At 45.2% G+C, this 18247-nt stretch overlaps 1 long non-coding RNA gene across 5 annotated transcripts in view; it reads left to right on the top strand.

Moving 5' to 3' along the window:
• The window catches only part of LOC142814606 (uncharacterized), a 402191-nt gene that overhangs the window by 333323 nt on the left and 50621 nt on the right, over positions 1 to 18247 (top strand). For all 5 annotated transcript variants that reach the window (XR_012894969.1, XR_012894967.1, XR_012894968.1 and 2 more), the window contains one exon: positions 157 to 237. This is a non-coding gene — a long non-coding RNA (uncharacterized LOC142814606). The remainder of the gene's footprint in view (positions 1 to 156; positions 238 to 18247) is intronic.

Raw genomic sequence — 18247 nt, 5'->3', positions numbered from 1 at the left:
GTTGCATGTGCTTGGCCGAGCGCTGCTGACCGCTGTCCGCTGTCCTGCATTCTCTACCAATAAATGTATTAACGGTATGAATATTAGTTTTTAACAAGTAACTATTCAATTTATATGGGTGTGCTCTATTTAAGCGAGGCTTTCATTCTCTTGTAGCAGGTGAACGTCCACGTGACTATATATGGTGAAATAGAAGCTCCAGTGTCTTCGAAGTGGATGACTTTTGTGTACGTGTAGGTAAGTGTCATTTCTTAATAACCATATCCGTATATATTAATCTTTTGTGTTACGGTTGTGTTTAGAATTTCCCGCCTGCTTTAATGAAGTAACATAATCAATCTTCAGTTAGTCATTTTAAGGATGCATCCTGCGAAATTGCCGAGTATCTGATGACGTAGGACGCAGTATATAGGACGATGTATATGGCGTAGTACATAGGATGTAGTATATAATAAAATAATTATTTCAACACGGGCCCTGCTATGTATTATATACAACATAAAGCAAACGAGTGATACTCTATATGACTATACATTTTGGTTACATACGACTCGCGGCACTAATTGCGTCTATACACATGACGCTTCACTGTACACTACATTGACTATTGATGACTATTCCAAGAGGGCTGTTAGTCCAGGTTAAGAAGCTAATGTAAAAAAATATTCGAAATTTACTCTGCTTTCTGCATCTATAAATGATTCAAAACTCTCCTTGCGGTCTCAAGAGCTCATTATAATAAAATATGCCTCTGTTATGTCTGCGAATGCATTCATTATTTTTGGTCTACGCGATCATACTCGCTGACCATTTGTGAATTTATCTGCCACGGCGTATCAGTGGCTATGGTGTTCGGTTCCTGACCCGAAGTTCGGGGGTTTGATCCGGGCCTGACCGGTCGCACTTCGGTGGAGGTGAAATAACAGAGGCCCGTCGGTGGACGTTGTCGCTGCACGTTAAAGAACACCAGGTGGTCGGATTTTCCGGAGCCATCTTCTATACAGCGTCTCTCATAATGATGTCACGGTTTCGGGACGTAAAAACCTAATTATTATTTTAATATCAGTGAATTTGGAAATCTGACTTCTTTCTTCTGTATTATGCAGCTTTGAGGCATCCGTTTACTAAATCGAACATGTATAGTGGTTAACAACTCGAATGATTCTAAGAACGCCGTTTACACCAATCGAAATCTTGCTTTTGACTGTTGCATGAGACTAGTGGCCGATAGAAGGTTCCGGTTGCTTCGCTACCACCATCCCATAGCGCAGGACTATATATAAAACACGTGGTTCAGGAACAGCTGGCTGCCATGTATACACACATGACTGTTTTCGCCCCGTATACATTTTTTTAATATTATTGAGAGTATTCATGAGCTACACAGACATCAGTAGTCTCGGTCATGTTTTAATGAGACACCCCATGCGGCCGCAGCGAGTCATAACCTAACGATAGATTAAAAAAAAAAAACCTCACAGGGTTATACTTACGCTTTCACATTAAGATGACGTAGAGCGAAAACATGCATCGTGTTTTACCTCTCAACTGATTCGACTGTGTTCCAACTCCAGACAGCATCGTAGACAGTCCACATCGAACCCATTTATGTTTTTTTTTATTGAAATGATGAAATAGGAGAAGCCGGTGCCACCATAATGGCACCAACTACTCTTTTTCTCTTAGTAGGGAAGATATGCCGTAAGATCAACAATAAAGACACAAAGTGCGAGTCCGTACAACATACGATGTGAAAGTACACATTAACTAAACTTCGCAGGTCATTTCACATAGAGTTAATAGGTTAATATGTTGCACACACAAGGTCAGTTAACCTCACATGACAGTTCATATTCGCCTAATCGATAATTATGTACACGATTTCCACATACAAGGTCAGTTGTCGTCCCAGAAATGAAACGCGCGTCTGGGTGGTGCATGGCTACGCGACGACACGCCACCTCGCGTTGTAAAGAGAAAGCTAAAATAAACAAATGCGTTTTGTTAATTTTTTAGCTTCTTTTGTGTCCAATTAAAAAAAATTAACATTATTTACATTGAGCGCCTGGAGAAGTGTCTCCTTGTGTGCAGACGACCATTCCACGCGGCAAGACCCGACCTATCCTAGTGATTCGCTGAGCCTTCACCGTGTTTGGGCAGCAAAGTATACTTTGCTGCCCAAACGATGCAGGCTATAGCCTGCATCGTTTTTTTGTCGGCGATGCCGTCTTTTCGAAGCTGTTGATTTTGCCGGCTTTGCACTCTAAGCCAAAAATGGCCAAAATAGGAGCAACGGCTGTTTTTACTCCTTCAGACCGACTGTTACTCTCCGAAAAGACCAAGCGGAACAAGATGGCCGACTTGTTCGAATATAGGGGAGCAACTGTATTCATCTTAAGTTTGTAAGGGAGTAAAGGAAGGAGGAACCGCTGTAAATGCTCTCGTCACGCAACGGTTACTCCCCGGTAGGACACCGCACACAAATATGCATGCCACCCACATTGATATTCATGGGCCAGATTATGGTTTGTTCTGTGTGCCAAACTTCACCAAACCAAAACAGTGATTTATTTTAGCATCCGTAGATAATAAGATAGCAGCGCTGGCTGAACACAGAATGCCTGAGAATACAGTACGGCAAATACCTAACACACGCAGCAGCAGAATGGAGAGTTGGCACGTAAAAGCGGACCGAACGCCGAAACACGTGCAAAACAACGATAAAAAAAGCCTAGACACGCCGTTCGTCCGCGAAGTAAGGGCGTCAAAGTCGATCAAGCACCGAAACACGTGCATAAGGAGCCCCCCCCCCCCCCCCCCGCCCAGATATATCGGAGAAGAAAAAAAAAAAGCGGACCCAGACGCGCTTCTCATCAACCATTCACTTAGTAGCACGCTTCACCGTGTAGTTTGAGGGCAGAATGACAAATCTGCGCCATCTGCGCCCGCACGACAAGTGTGGCGCTAGTGTAGCAAACGATGTAAGTTACAAAGTAATTTTTATTCAGTGTTTATGTTGACTAGCACTAAATAAAAATTACACTCAACTTTTTATATTTATTTATGAGTTTTAGTGTACCTCATTTTTTTTATAATTGTATTAGGAGAACACACTGAAATTATTGCGCTGACGCCTGTGCTGCCACTGCTCGACGTTTTTTTTTTTTTTCGGCGAAACTAGGTTCGCGTTCGCCCTACTTGCTCATTTTCATATGGTCTGTGGTTGGCGAGCACATGGACGTGCGAGCTTGTGAGCTATGTTTTGATCGTGTGTGTGTGTCGCAGATTTGCGTTTCCACTTATTCGTGATGAAGGTTAGTGTATATTTATCTTTATGGAGCGCGAAGTAGTTGTGGATTTTGCTGCTGGGTGGAACAAAGACATCGTAAACACGTCTTCAGCTATCTGCAAGCCTGTTCGCTCGTCGGACAAAGGACTGTGCATGCATCAGCGTGCAGGTGAGTGACATTTCCAGCAACATTTATTGCTCTTACAATACATTGTTGAGTGGTTGCGCTATTGAAAGAGAAATGATTTGCTCTTATTTACCGTATCCATTGCTAGCCGTATCGGACTAAATTACCTCTATTACCGCCTGCATACCCTCTTGCTTCCCCAGTCACCACTGCAGTGCCAGTGTACTTTTGCAGTTAAAAGTTCATTTCCGCAACACTACCTCGCTTGAAAAAACATTGGGGCGGGGTTGTAGCTGCATTCATACTGGCACTTTTCTACCATTGGCTTTATGTATTGTTAACGGCTGAGTGTTTGGGCCTTGGGCCGCATTTTTTAGAGCTGTAAAGTGTATGTAAATCACTAAGTGAACAAATCATTGTCGCATCACTTCACTGGCATAGCCAGGTGGTTGCGCACAGAATTTTTTTATGCCGGGCGTAGGGAGCCCAAATTGACGACCATATTCGCTTGCCCGGCCTATTCAGATAAGCGGACCCCCCCCCCCCCCCTCCCCGCACGCCTAAAAAAAAATCTGCCCACATCACTGCGTCACTCTCTTCACCTCTGCGCTGAACGTACTATTTTATAAGCGCACCATCAAGCGAGCAGTTTACATATTGACAGAACAATTGGAGGAGGAATGACCCAAATCTTTCAGATTTCTTTAGTGATGCAAAACCTTAGCAAAACTGAATATTGTAAAAGACAATCATAAATGCTGTATGTTCTCGTTAGCGCTGTCATTATTCTGCATCATGAAATCTTTATGCGCTGTGAAAACTTGGCATGCCGTTGAAGTCACATATCGACGTTAATACCAATCGACGAAAATTTCGACAACCTCAATAACTCCGTTTGGGATTTGCCGCATGCACATAATTAGGCTGATTCCCACTTGGCTGTTCTTAACCTGACTTCACTGCTACCAAATGAAACAATATTTGATGCAAGTCTTACACTATTTTTTTCAGGGATATGACACAAATTTGGTTATACTGCAGATAAAGATGCTCCCAACGATGCTAAAGTACAGAAAGCAAGTGAATTTTGGTAAGTGCAGACTTTTTGTACTACGTATATGAAAGCATAGCTTTTTAGGGGCAAACTGTGCATGTGTTGGCCAGAGAATAGTTCATTATGCCACATGGTTCCACTGGCACTGACAATTCGACATGGCTCCGCTGGCCCGTGTGTGTGCTCACACTGTTACCGTTAAGATAAAATGTTTATGTTTTCATTGCAGGGATTGCTGTTTGTACTAAAAAGCCAACTGCCAAGATTTGTTTACGCTGGTACTCCTAAAAGTATGCTTTCCCTATTTACTTGGATTTTGGCTTGCACAAAGCATAACACTTGGGCCTAGATTCACAAAGCTGTCCATGCGCAGGCCTTCATAACAGCGTTTCTTGACTTGCCTTTACCCTGTTTTCTGCAGATGTTTCGTGGGTTTAAAAGTGCCACAGCATGTTGACCTCCCCCACTCTGAAATATTCGCGTTCAAAGTTCCGCAAGAGTGGGCTTAACTTTCTTGTGCACCTCTTTGCTAGTCCAAGATACTGAAGTGTTATGCTCTTACTAGAGGTGGCAGTGTTTCTAACGTTTGTATTTCCATCACATTGACCAAGTATGCGATCTTGGCTTGACTGGTAGCACATCCTCAACAAATGTCTTTGTGGCACATGTAGAAGGCAGTACAAAATAAATAGGCAGACATTCACACCGGGAGCTAACTTCTAATAATGCTTTTTTTTTTTTTTTGGAAACCATGGTGTGCTTATTCCAATTTGTCTAACAAGCAGTAACCTGTTTGGCTGTGAACCAACAAGACGTTGAACTAATAAAAGCTTCACATCTTGTTGCTCTCAATTATATATGTATTGGCAAGCTATCTGTGCACTGTCAAACAAAGAATCAGAATATCTGTGCATGCTTTAAGATATATTGCTTCGTTTACATATCTCGTGGCTGTGACTCGTCAACCGAGTGAACAAATGCACCCTAGTTTTCTAAATTTAAAGCATTTTTTGAAGGTAGCACGGTCTACATTTATTTGTCTATAGTTTTGTCCAGCCGTTTGCGTCAGGTACAAAGAAATATACTGAAGATTATCATGTAGCCTCTGCAAATGGTTGCTTTCAAGCAGGCTTTGCATGCTTGGCTTGTGCCTACAGGTATTGCACAATTCAAGACGCAGCAGCGTATGATAGAACAGTAGAATGGAGAGCAACTATGTGCACGAGCTAAATAAGTATTTTAACATGAGCGGACAGTACGTGTTATTTGCCACACACATGACCTCATTTAGAATGCCCATTAATGAATGGGCTCATAGAAATGTCACTCAGCTGTGTATAGGAAACAAGTTAACTGAACCTAAGGGTATCTTTAACTGCTACAAATATGCCTTGTTGAGGTGCTGCACATTTTCTTCCAGAATATTGCTGTCTGAGACATCATGTGAAGAGCGTCTACCACATCAGCATTTATATGGCTTGCCAAGTAACGTTTGGCCGAACCTTCCTTTTTTTCACATTTCGTTTTGCAGTAGACATCCTAGAATGTAAGCGCTGCTGCAGTGTGTGTGACTCATTGTTATGAATTGATTCTGGCATGTTTAACCTCACACTTCTATTTTTTTTCTTGCAGCAATGAGATGCGTCACATATGCCTGCGGTGACGTTCTGCTGCGCTAGCCTGATAGAAACACCAGCTGCGAAACTTGAGTTCTTCAGAATTGGAGAAGTTGCCCTTCTCTCACCAATGATGACACAGACTGCCCTATGCTAGAAATTCAAGATTGTTTTTCCACGGATGACGCAGAAAACCTTTGATGTATTGTGGTGTTTGTTTAGTGCTGGCTGTGGTGTGGCGAAGTCTACTTTTACATGTGGTCACACGTCGCCTCATAAAAAGAACAATAAAGCATTTATTTTCCTTTCAATATTGTCCACTTTTTGTGTTAGAAGCACCCAAGCAGTGCTCTTCCAAGGAGCTCTCGCCATGTGTTAAGCATGTGACAAGCATACTCGAGATAAATACTCATTTCCCCAAGGAGTAACTGGAAGCATGTGCAGTTGGTTTTCAAAGAGTAACTGCGAACACGTGGGAGGAACGGTAAAGAGTAACTGTTGCTCTTAGAAGAGCAACTGGTGGGAGTAACTGTTGGTCTGCAGGGAGGAACTGGAGGGAGTAACTGTTCATCCCCCGAAGGAGGAACTGAAAGGAGAGCAACGGTTCCTCCCTCTGCAGTTACTCCTTTTAGGAGAGTAATGGGAGTGGCAATGCAATTGCTCCCTGAAAGGAGCAACCCCTATACCCCTGTTGCTCCGTTCTGGCTTAGAGTGTGGGAGGATTAGAATAGGACTAAAGATGGCCGCCGTCCACTTAGCTGTTTTAATAACCCGCCTACGGTGAGTATTAGAACACACTATTGAGGCCGCCCCTCCGCCTTTTGAAATCTTTCGGCATCTAACGTGGTTCTTCAGAGCCTTCAAAATCGCAGGTGCCTTATACCTGGTTTCGCACTGACTCCGTGATCGGACCCCGTTTGACCAAGTGATACATTGAGACCCGATGAAGTCATGCGACGTCACAAATTTCGGTGCTTCTTGACGTCATCATGACGTCATGTGAAGCTTTTCTCTTGTGATTTTTTCCATCACTCGTCTTCGATACGGAGGGATGCCAAACGCCCACGGTCGAATATCGTGTTCGATGGGGCATCCGTGTCGGCGCCCGCCTTTGTGTCATTCGGACAGATCAGATCAGCGTCGATGTTCGATATATTTCTTATATGCAGTCATCAAATCTTGTTCAGACATGACTTTTACAAATTGCATGATAATGTCCCAGGTATGGTATGCGATAGCACCATGCCACTGCGTCTATATGTTACTGTGAAACAGAAGAGAAGACAAGCAAGTGAAAAATACGATGATGTTGTGTTTCAAGAATTTTTTTGGTTATTTAATTGTTCTTTATCATTCAACAACGTTCAAAATATTTACCTAATTAATTTAAAACTACGAAATCTTGGCCAATCCTACAGAATGGGTATGGGCCAAGTCGCCCTATCACATCCGTATACGACATAGCAAAAAAAAAAAAAAAAATCATCTTACCGCAAAACAAGATGACGTACCTTGACGTCACATGAAAACTTCCTGTTTACCATATCCCTTTGCCACCGCGCTATCACCCCTTTGATTCGAGCTCTCCTCCCCATTCACGGAACACAAACGGGAAAACAAGAGTTCTAAACAAAAGGTTGGTTCGCATAACAGCCTGCTATTTTTCCTGTCGGCGCTGCGCTCGCCTGCGTCGAAACAAAGGAAATTGATTTCCCGCTTCACTGCTCCGTGTTCTCGTGCATCGGTTGCATGACGCACGCGCGCACAGTTAACTCAAACAAGAGAGCAAGAAACCTGCAGCCTCGCCACGAAGCCATCCCGCGTTGCGTATATACCTCGTGGAAACCGGGTAAAACGTAATTTTAAATGACGCAGGAAATTAGGTTTTGTCCCAGAGCTCGGCCAGCTCGAAACGTTTCTTTCTTTCTTCTTTGTCCTATTCGTCTTGCTATCACCCTGTGCTGAAAGGCGTATGTTTTGGAAGAATTTGAGCAGACATTCTTTGGCATCAGCCTGAATGTGTGTTTACGACGGAAACGGGGCTTGCCTCTACTTTATGTACATTTCTGGGCGCACTCGGAGTTGCGCACTTTTCGGTACCGATGCGCCCCGATGTATTCCAAGTTTTCTGTTCGTGTTATAGAATTTCTTGAAGGAAAGCTTTCTGGCAAAGAAAGGCGGTACACTGTACCTTTTAAAGTGTAGCTTTGTACTGACGTTATACGCGGTCCGCGGCCGAATGTTCAGAATAAATATTGTTTACGTTTTTCACTTTGACCTTACTTCATATATTTAAACCAGTTAGCCAGGAATATTCTTCTATATATATATATATATATATATATATATATATATATATATATATATGAACACCCACTTTATGAACACCCACTCCCAACTTTCTATATACCTACGCTTTCGCTAGCCATCACTCTGCGTCCACAGAGTTTTGCTCGCTCTTGAGCGCCTGTGCGAGAGCATGCAGTTCTGAATTCTTTATGCAAAGCAGGCGCTCGCAGCGGTCCCGGCAAAACACGCGAATACAATTATAACGCGCGCCTCCAGTGCCACTCGCGCTGTGGCTGGCACGCAGAGAAGTCTGTTCAGCGCGGTGCTGGCCGCTCGGTTGTCCTCGCATGCAATCGCGCAGTTGGAGGCTATACGCACACAGACGCAAAGTTTTGCGCGCGCTCGTCGTTCCGTCCTTATTCGCAGCGCCGACTGTCAGCGCGCTTTACAAATGACCCTTGCCGGGGTAGGGTGGCAACATTCGAACTCGGCAGGTGGAAATCGATTTCCCCGAAAAAAAAGAAGAAAACAAACAAGCGAGGAAAAAAAAGGGGGGCATTTCTGAGTTTGCGTGTGTTTTTGTTTTTGTTTCTCTCTCCGACAGAGATGCATGGGTGCGCTCACAACCGGAGTGCCGCGGCCGTGCCTCGCCCAGCGTAGCGACCGCTTCGTCGGAGATTACCATGATTAATTGACTTTAATCTCGCCTCGGCCGTCAGATGGAACGAAAAATAATAGGCCCGGGCGACCCCACGAAAAAAAAAAAAGTTGGAGCGGCTTCTCATCGGTCGAGGCCGGTTGCTTCACAGCGTGGACGTTTTTATTTTTGCGTTGTTTATTGCGTGAAGTGAATGTATATAAAGCCAGGAAAAGAGGAGCGCTACTTTGAATTGCAACAGAACATATATTTATACGTGCGCATACTGCGATGGCGTTCCGCTTGCGTCCCTATATGGCAGCAACTGCGTACCTCCGAGATGCCCAGCAGAGAACGTTGCCACATGGCACATTGAGCGCCATTATCAACTATGGGGTTTCAGGTGAAGCTTCAAATATAAGGTTACCAAAGGACGATCATAGATAATGCGACAAAGCTCGGAGCAACGCAGCTGTTCTTCTGCTCCTTGATGTAAACTATATTCTCTATAGGGGACAGTTGCGAAATGACTCCATTTTTTTTTCTGCTTCATCCGCACATTTTTATCAATATTGGAACGCGTTGATGTGGCCTTAATTGACTAGTGGTGACGGGCATTCGCTATAGCTATCGCCATTTCCAGCACACTTCGCTGTGTTCACTTGCCCGAATTTTGGGATGCCGGAGCATTCGAGCTTCCAACTAGAAAGCGACGAAAGCGTTGGTTCCTGCGCTCAATCAGACTCGCTACGCGACTATGACACTCGTGTGTTTAAGTGTGTACGTGTGTTTTTTTTCTCTAACTGTAATACTTTTTCCTAACCTTTTATTTCCTTTCTTACCTTGCTTACGTTTCCATCCCCTCTTACCCCTTCGCTAGTTCAGGGTATAGCAAACTGAAAATTTTCTTCCGTTTGACCTCGCTATCTTTCACTTAACTGTTATCTCTCTCTTCTCGAATTTGTAGGCTCTTTTGGGCAAACACTCTATGGCAGAATTGTTCTCGAAAAAGAATGTGTGCCGACGTTCAACAAGATAAAAAGGGCGTGGCGCGTATCACGCATGAGGAGTGCAAACCCGCAACTCAACACTGCCTCAGTAGAAAGCATAATTTCAGCGAAGCCAGCTGACCAGCAAGTTCCTATAACACGCGCACATACACATGTAGATACATGCATGCACACACACGTGTGTGTGTCAATATGTTTTGATATACTACATTTTCAGTCGTGTTGCAGTCGCCGGAGCTGGTTTTGGGAAAAACCTGCGAGAATTCTATTCTCTGAACGTATGCAAACCTCGCAGGTGGCGATTCCCGGTGGCATGCAGGTTAACGGTTTGCAAAGGTTTGGCCGTTGAGGGGCGTTGTGTCGTCGTTTATATTTTATCACTGCAGACTGCAAACAGACGTAAAGTGAGAACGGCGTAATCTGCTCCTCTTTTACATTGTTTTTTTTTTTCAAAGATAGCTCAGATGAACATTATCGTGTAGCATGTTGACAGCTATAAGGAGCTGTCCACAGCTGAACATTAAAGGGGTCATGCGAGACTATACAAAGCAGTGTGTGGTCTGTGAATTTGACTGTTGTTTTTTATATTAACCTCAACTATACCAATGTCAGCTTGTTCAGTAACGTAAGCCACTATTGTTTTTTTTGTTTTGTTTTTTGTTCTTTTAGCGTTCCGAATCACAGCTCACGTGCAGCCTCAGCATACGCGCGCTTAAACTCCTATTCTTTTGCAAACTTTTGCTGCCCGACGCTCAAAGAACTTGAACCGTGAGGTGCGACCAAACCAACTTGGCGGTGCACCTATGGACTACATAGACGCGAAAGGAGCAAGCTGGCGCGCTGTCGCACGCAGCCAATGTCTGAACGGGGCGGGCTGGCGTACAGGGGTGGTCTCCCTTTGCTCACCTGTCGCCTACAGCGGCGGCTGTCGCTGTGCCCTCCCCACGCTTCCGATTGAAATTCGAAAGCGTGCTCGCTAATTTATATACGGGCACCCCCTAGAGCGCGCCAGGGCGGCGCGCGGCGATGTTCACACAGTGTGGGCGCTGCGGCGCGTCTTCTGCATCTGCAAAGCACAGTTCTGTAGAGCTCTAGTTTGGAATTGGAGAAGGTCCAACACACGCGGGGTAGTAGGGTTAGTTCGTGTAGTTTCGCGCAACTTTTGTGCCACCCACTTGTGCTACGCGACACTTCAACGACCGGACGCCGGAATAAACTTATGAGAACAGGGCATTCGAAAGTGCCGCTTTATTATTGCCTGCTCCTAGCTCTTTCATGGGTGCGGCAGGGAAGCCCGTCGCGCGAGGAGTTTCGGTGCGCAATCTTGACCGGTTTTAATCGTTCGCTGCGTGTAGCAGTGACTGATAGGATCTCCCGTCTCACTGAAAGGGATTTTTGTATTCTGTTCTGCACGCAAGGTCATACCTATACCACAGCACGATTTTCTATTTGGAATACTCATTTAAAGGTTATATAAAGCTAAACGAAGATAGGTGGTGTGAATGAAATTGCATAAGGTGAGAGAGACAGACAGGAAGGAGTGATAATAAATAGAATGCGCCTATAACTTAGACCTTCCGTTGCAGACCTCGAATGGTCGGAAAATGTGCGCTGATTCTGGCGTACGCCAGAATCACCGGTTGGGTGTTGCATTTACAAAGGTGGACTCTTTTCGCATTGGTATGGCAGACACTCCTACATGCGACTAGTGCGGAGCTGAAGAGACCATCGAACACGTCCTGTGCAGCTGCGCTTGCTACGACACACAGTGATGCCAGCTCCGGATGGTTTTGAATCGACTTGACCCCCGACCATTTTGCGTGCAGAATATATAAGGACCTTGGGCATCTGCCTCAGTTGCGCAGAAAGCAACTAAAGCACTGCTGTATACTTTACCTAAAGTCAACAAACCTGAGCGACCGCCGGTAGACTGTGTGTGCTCCCCAAGCGTGCTCGTGATTGTGTGTACCTTCTCATCTTTCTGCAACCTCTTTTCTCCCCTTTATCCCTTCCCCAGTGCAGGGTAGCAAACCGGATGTGCGTCTGGTTAACCTCCCTGCCTTTCCTTGCATCTTTATCTCTTTCTCTCTGGCGTATGCGCCGCTTTAATCCTGCATGTAACATTCTCTTATCCGTATCAATCCACATTCGTGTAGCTACATGAACATAGAATAGCTGCTTTGATTGAATAAACGTGTATAATGCATATGTGAATTGGGTCATAGCTGTTCACAACTTGCACATATATACGGGACGTTGCAATAATTGCGTCATGTAAGTTCTTGCAAGTATGTCGGAGATAGAAATCGGCCTGCAATAACGCGTGCTTGACTTCAACGCAAGTGTATTCATTAACGGGCGTTGTGGCCCTGCAAGGCAGACAAAGTTACTCGAGAATCATTTGTGCAGGTGCGCCTGATGACTTAAACTTGGCGCAGCACAGGTAACGTTCAATTATTCGCATAGTTTTTGGGCTGTCCTCGTAATTATATTTGCTTTGTTTGTCAACGCATAGCAACTAAGGAGGGTTCTTTCTATTGTTATGCTTGAGGCGAGATTCCTCAGATTTTCAGTTGAGATTTTTTTGTTTTTTGTTTTTGTTTTTGGAGACGCATGCACTGTCACCCTGCAGGTGAGAAGCATAGTTTAATGCAAACTCGCGTGATTACACAGTTGCGTCGCATGCCGGAGATTTCTGCAAAACTTCGTATACGTCGACGCGCATGCCAAGTGTACTTGCGTCGCGTCGGTGCAATTGATGTGCATCACTTTGAGCATTCATGTTATAGGGAATGCTGCAAAAAAAAATGGGGGGGGGGGGATTGGAAGAGGGTGTACAGTTTTGCAACTTCCCAAAGCCTTATTATAGCGCATTCGCTGCATTCGGAGCGGTATAATTAGCGTGCGCGCTGTAAAGGATTCCGCTTTATTATTACTTTATTTTAAACGCGTTCCTGCCTCGTCGGGCGGGGCGGCGAATTCCAGCGTTTTAAACACACCCCGCGAACGCAACGTGAAAGACTCGGCATTCCACTATCACGCTACTTTGCGAGCTTTTCGAAATGTTAGTGCGCACTCTGTGGTTAGGATTAGAACTGCCAAAAAAAAGAAATTAGCGGACTGAAAACGCTGTTTTGTTACGTTTCCTCTTTACTAAAAAAGAAAGAAAGAAAGAAAGAAAGAAAGAAAGAAAGAAAGAAAGAAAGAAAGAAAGAAAGAAAGAAAGAAAGAAAGAAAGAAAAAAGATAGAAAGTCGAGAAGAAAAGGACCGAGGACGATTTGCCGGTGAGCGCTTAACGCCTCCGCCTTTCCTCACCGCAGTTACTTTCTTCTTTCTTCTTTTTTTATTTTTTGCACGTCTCCCACTCCGTGCTCAAATTTTTCGGAACTTGCGTAACTTGCTCCCACATCGAAAACGCTCGCACGCTTGTTTACACGTGAAGCTTGAAAAAAATAAACTCTTTACCAAGGTCTGTCTGGGACCTGGGTGCCCTGTGTTATATTTTGTTTGTTTTTGTTTTTGTTTTCAACACGTGTGCAGGAAAGTACCGTGCGGCAGCGTACGACGAAACAAAAGGGGGCCCTGTAAAAACGAGGTGAACCTTCCCTATAGTTAAATAAAATAATAACAAAGAGAAAAGGAGGGAACGTCGAAGGAAGAGAGGCATGCGAAGCAGAGTCGATCAAGTTGAAGAAAGCGTTTTCGCGCTGTAGAAAACACATAAGCGCATAAACGTAAACGTACACGGCAGCGTGCAGCCCTTCCTTTGGACGATGCCCGGCCGCTCTCTGCTCCACCGCGTGGCGAACGGCGAACAGAACAAAAGAGGGCGGCTCCGGCTCCTAATGGTGGCACCACGGCCCAACTCGCGCAGCCAAAGTGCAGCGGCCAGCCAGGAGCTGCCGAACTCGCTTGAGGAAGAAGCTCTTGAGAAGACAACAACAATGGGCTGGGAGCGTGGCATTGACGCAGCGGCAAAGGCGGTGGTGGTTCCTCCGTCCCCCACCCCCTCCTCCACCCCCCTCTTCTCCCCTCCACCGTCACCGCTGAGGGTTGGCGCCAGCGAAAAAATTATTTCCAACGTTCCAGCCGCTCCTCGCTGCTACCGCCGCTTCCTTCTTTTGGACGCCGTCGTTATACTGTTGTTCTTCTGATGTTCCTTTCTCTACGGCCGCCTTCTTCTCGCTGTGCCAGCGACTTTCTGTTGAAAGTATCGTAACATTTTTTGCTTCTTCCTTTTCTCTTCTTTTTTTGCGTGGGATTAAAGCGGTAGCCGGCCGCTGTTGGCGCTGCTGCTGCTGCCGTGTATTTCGTGCCGAGAGTCGACCGTCTTTAAATGCCCGGTTGGCGTGCTGCTTCCAACCGAGCGCTTTGGGGAAAAAAAAAAAAAAGCGAGCTGCTGCCACCGGAAGAAGACAACGAAAGGTTCTTCCTCCGCCCTCCCTACAGGCTTCTTTTTCGTCCTTTCGTAAATGGTCTTTGGTTTGCCGTCGTCGGCGACGTATTCCTCGCCGTCGTCTCTTACCTGTCATGTATCTGACCTAGACCGGTGCGCGGCTATAGGCGAGCACGCAACGAGAACACCGTGCTGCGCCGTTTTTTGTTTTGTTTTTTTGTTTTTTTGCCGTGCGTGTGAGTTCGAGACTTAGTGTATGAATCGAGCACGGAAGAAACGTCCTACCTGTCTTCATTTTAGAAACGTTCCCTGCGCGCTAAGAAAGTGTATTTCTTTCAAGAACGCAAGGACATATTCGGCGGCGTGCATGAGGCACGTCTTGAGCTTTTTTGCTTTGTTTCCGAAATAGCGCGCGTTGGCGTGCGTGCTCTTGTTTATGTATTTGTTTTTCGAGACGAGTGAGTTCGGTTAAAGAGGGACACTCTGGGCTGACGTGATTTGTTAGTTACGTGCTCTATTCATTGAAAAGATTTTCGTGTAATTTTGTTGTCGTTTAGGCTTAACCATGCTGTGAGGTTTCGGCTATAGGTGCAACTGCTGCCGTTTTGCGTATGTTCGGACGTTTGCATGTTTTGCTCTCTAATGAATGTTGCTGCGCTCCTTCCACGAAGTTACTCTCCATGGTGAGTAATGGCTCTGAATACCTTAAGAAAAGACATTTCAAGGCCTGAAGACTCCATGTCATGACTGCGAAAATAGGAATCCGAATTCTGCCAATCGCAATTGAGCGAACCGTTTCGCAAGGATCATAACACGCCAATACGTCGTATGTACGTTTATATTGGAGCATAATTCGAGTTCCGTAAAACAAAGGTCGAATTGACAACGCTTCACTTTTGCAAGTGTTTCTTAGCCCCTGGCCCCTAGACAAAGGACGAAATCCGGGGGCCCTGTCCTACCCGGTATGCATCACGAGGTTCTCTGAAGGCGTTGATGCGGTTGTTATAAGCTGTGACTGTTCGCGGACAGCGCTGCTTCATATATAGTGCTCGGATAGTGCCCAAGTCTCTACATTTGTTTCCTATACTGTCATCAACTCTTCTTATTCTCTCTCACTCTTTTACACCCTTTTTCTCCTATACCAAGCACAGGGTAGCGAACCGTAGTCTCCTTCTGATTAACCTCCCTGTCTTTCCTTTCTCTCTCTCTCACTCTCTTTTTAGCCCTGGCATAAACGTTCAGTGTACTGATGTCCTTTATGACCGGCTGAAAATTCTTCTCACGTGTAATTGCAAAGTAATTAGGATATAACTATTTTAACGTTCAGATCTATGTTTTTGTGGTCGAGGCAGATCACGAAGCGGACGGAGGCTGGCTCTTTTATTTTTGCCAGTATTAGCCGAAATCACCGGTTATTCATTAATTGTGACTCAGGCATTATAGGGTGCACGCTAAAGAACACAGTCGATGAAAATTAAAGCCAAAAGACTTTGCACTACAGGTTTGCTTAAGAATCAGTTGGTATATATGTTCCTTATTTCATCGCATTTGCGTCAATTAAAGCCCGTGCGTAACTTTGGAATTCACTATACAGGCATACCGAGGCACACTGTGGTTTTCCGTTACAGAAGTATATCCAAGTCCTCTGCGAAATGTCGCCGATGATTGTTCTTCGCGTAAGGACTGCCAGTATAAGTGACCGATTCTATCGCGACAGCTCTTCTCATTTGTGAGCTTGATTGCCAGGATTAGTCACTAAAATTCCACAGAGTTTGTGAACGTGTATATCGCTTAGCTGATCATCTGCCAACCTGCACTAATGGCAGTCGCTTGAGACATGAGAAATAATCTACAAGCTCCGAGGTCTCAGTCCAGCTTTCATCAGTCCAGGAGGCATGTGGACGGCCTGGGTGCCACGGTATTCCAGTACAGCGGCGTGGGCAAGGCCACCATCTGCGGTAGACCCACCTTCGGGAGGTGTCAGACCTGGTTCAGGACCAAATAAAGTTTATTCCACCTTGCCTGTGCCCTGTGCATGGGGCATAAACACTGGCAAGACATAAAACCAACTATGCCTAACCAACGTCGACCAATTTGTATCATTATACAGGGTGCTTCAAGAAACGTGTCCAATATCTACCAAAAATCAAAAAGTGCGATATTTGTTCGCTGTATTCATATTTGCTTTTCATGTAGCGGCTTGTATCTGTGGGTGAAGACATAATTTGGAACAAGGCTATATTAACGAGCTTTTGAATTAGCAGAGTAATGCGGTAGTGTCAAATGCGAAAATGAAAATTCGTCGTGCGAAAACCCCATCGAAGCTTCGAGACACAAAAGAGGTGGCCTCTAATAATTACTGTGGCGTAATGAAATTCAGGCAAGTTCAAAGGCGATCGATACCCCGAATCCGAAGCACCGACGAGCGCAACAAGCAGGCGACTAGAATGACGTCACTCTTCATAACAACGATTACAGAGGAGCAGTTCTTCCCCGTTCGTTAACGTATGTGCGTCATGCGTGCTATTATTGCAAGCGCCGCCCACTCACCCACAAAACGAAGTCGGTTGATAACTTGATATGACGACGCTCACTTCTTCTCTTCCGCGTTTCTGTTTCGGTGTCGCCGAAATTCGGAAGAATTTTATTACTTCGCAATTATTATTAGAAGACGATTTTTTTTTCGAAATATCAAAGCATGAATGACTTAAATCGTCACATAACCGCATAACTCCGCTAATTAAAATTTAATTATTGAACTTTCCTAAATATTCTCCCAAGTGATGTATTCAACTATTTTAGAATGTAAACAGCTACAGTATGAAAGCCATTATGATAACAGCAAGCAAACACCCCATTTTACCATTTTTCTAAAGACATGACCTACATTTCTTGAAAGGCCTAGTATATAACCGAGTCGAGCCAAATTAGTGTGGTGGGTGGTATTTCGAAGCGTATGAGCAGCGAAAAACCTTGAGTTAATTTATTCCGCATGTCCGTCTTCATGCTTCATTTTTCACTAAGAGCTGCAAAAGGTCTGGCCACCTCAAAAGGTTTCGCATCACACACTCTTGTTCTTCACTTAAGCTCGCTTAAACAGTACCCAAAGCTCATACACTCTAAGCCAAAAATGGCCAAAATGGGAGCAACGGCTGTTTTTACTCCTTCAGACCGACTGTTACTCTCCGAAAAGACCAAGCGGAACAAGATGGCCGACTTGTTCGAGAATGGGGGAGCAACTGTATTCATCTTAAGTTTGTAAGGGAGCAACGGAAGGAGGAACCGCTGTAAATGCTCTCGTCACGCAACGGTTACTCCCCGGCAGAACACCGCACACAAATATGCATGCCGCCCACATTGATATTCATGGGCCAGATTATTGTTTGTTCTGTGTGCCAAACTTCACCAAACCAAAACAGTGGTTTATTTTAGCATCCGTAGATAATAAGATAGCAGCGCTGGCTGAACACAGAAGGCCTGAGAATACAGTACGGCAAATACCTAACACAGGCAGCAGCAGAATGGAGAGTTGGCACGTCAAAGCGGACCGAACGCCGAAACACGTGCAAAACAACGATAAAAAAAGCCTAGACACGCCGTTCGTCCGCGAAGTAAGGGCGTCAAAGTCGATCAAGCACCGAAACACGTGCATAAGAAGCCCCCCCCCCCCCCCCCCCCGCCCAAATATATCGGAGAAGAAAAAAAAAAGCGGACCCAGACGCGCTTCTCATCAGCCATTCACTTAGTAGCACGCTTCACCGTGTAGGTTGAGGGCAGAATGACAAATCTGCGCCATCTGCGCCCGCACGACAAGTGTGGCGCTAGTGT

The sequence above is a fragment of the Rhipicephalus microplus genome, chromosome 4 (assembly GCF_043290135.1).
Source record: "Rhipicephalus microplus isolate Deutch F79 chromosome 4, USDA_Rmic, whole genome shotgun sequence".
Classification (NCBI taxonomy): domain Eukaryota; kingdom Metazoa; phylum Arthropoda; class Arachnida; order Ixodida; family Ixodidae; genus Rhipicephalus; species Rhipicephalus microplus.
The sequence above is the reverse complement of the archived record's forward strand: the minus strand, read 5'-3'. Positions and strand labels throughout refer to the sequence as shown.